We start from the raw sequence: 1,791 nt of genomic DNA on the forward strand, positions 1-1,791 counted from the left end.
ACAAGATTTTGATGAACTGTGGTAATAGAGCAGTTAAAGGTTGTGGCTTTAGTTTATATTGTGAAAACCTGGCAACGGGTTTAATCCCTTAGTGACAGAGCCTATTTGGTACCTAATGACCAAGCCAATTTTTACAATTCTGACCACTGTCACTTTTTTGGGACCCGGTCTTTTTGTCTGCCCTTATTCACACACTGATGTCAACTTTGACACATGATAAGGTTTTTAATATTAGACAGTGTAGGACCGCCCCGATGGTGGGACGGCTTTTATGCTATATTTGATCAAATACAGTATTAATAAGAACTTTGAATTACTTAGATGCACTTTTGCTTTTATTTAATTACAGCAGGGTTTTTCTCATTTTGTCTTTTGTAGGTTTTGTATGCTTTATGGCCAGTGTGAACATGTGTTTATATGCTGCATGTATACCAACTCAAACCAAGCTCAATTTTTGTGTTTTTCTTTTTCACTGTCACTTTATGAAGTTATAACTCTGGAATGCTTCAACGTATCCCACTGATTCTGAGATTGTTTTTTCGTGACATATTAGGGTTAGGGTTGGGGTTGGGCTACGGTTAGGGTTGGGGCTAGGGTTAGAATTGTGTTGGGGTTATGGTTGTGATGTTGGGGTTAGGGTGGTGGTTAGGGTTGGGATTAGGGCTATGTTATGGTTGGAGTTAGAATTGGGGGGTTTCCACTGTTTAGGTACATCAGGGGGTCTCCAAACGCGACATGGCGCCCGCCATTGATTCCAGCCAATTTTGCATTCAAAACGTCAAACGGTGCTCCCTCCCATCTGAGCCCTGCCATGCGCCCAAACAGTTGCTTTCCCCCACATACGGGTTATCGACGTACTCAGAAGAAATTGCACAACAGATTATGTGGTTCATTTTCTCCTGATACCCTTGTGAAAATAAAAAAAAGTTTGGCTCCAAAGTAAATTTGTTCATTTTTTCCTTCCAGATTGCTTTAGTTCTCGTGAAGCACCTGAAGGGTTAATAAACTTCTTGAATGTGGTTTTGAGCACCTTGAGGGGTGCAGTTTTTAGAATGGTGTCACTTTTGGGTATTTTCTGTTATATTGACCCCCAAAACTCACTTCAAATGTGAGGTGATTCCTAAAAAAAAATGGTTTTGTAAATTTTGTTGGAAAAATGAGAAATCGCTGGTCAACTTTTAACCCTTATAACGTTCCAGAGCTATAATCTCATAAAGTGACAGTGGTCAGAATTGTAAAAATTGGCCCGGTCATTAAAGGGAATTTGTCACCCCATTTTTGACCTATGAGATGCAGCCACCGCCATCAGGGGTTTATCTACAGCATTCTGTAATGCTGTAGATAAGCCCCCGATGTAACCTGAAAGATAAGAAAAACGAGTTAGATTATACTTACCGGGGGGCGGTCCTGGTCCGGTCCGATGGGTGTCGCGGTTGGTCCGGCACCTCCCGTCTTCATATGATGCCGTCCTCCTTCTTACTTCAGCTGCGGCTTCGGTGCAGACGTACTTTATCTGCCCTGTTGAGGGCAGAGTAAACTACTGCAGTGCGCAGGCGCCGGACCTCTCTGACCTTTCCCGGCGCCTGCGCACTGCAGTACTTTACTCTGCCTTCAACAGGGCAGATATAGTACGCCTGCGCCGAAGCTACGACGGGAAGCAAAGAAGAGGACATCATCATTAGAAGATGGGAGGCGCCGGCCCGGACCGTGACACCCATCGGACCAAAACCGGACCCGGACCGCCCCTGGGTGAGTATAATATAACTCGTTTTTCTTATCTTTCAGGTTACA

This window comes from Dendrobates tinctorius, unplaced genomic scaffold (genome assembly GCF_039654945.1).
Source record: "Dendrobates tinctorius isolate UK_male_01 unplaced genomic scaffold, ASM3965494v1 ptg000211l, whole genome shotgun sequence".
Classification (NCBI taxonomy): domain Eukaryota; kingdom Metazoa; phylum Chordata; class Amphibia; order Anura; family Dendrobatidae; genus Dendrobates; species Dendrobates tinctorius.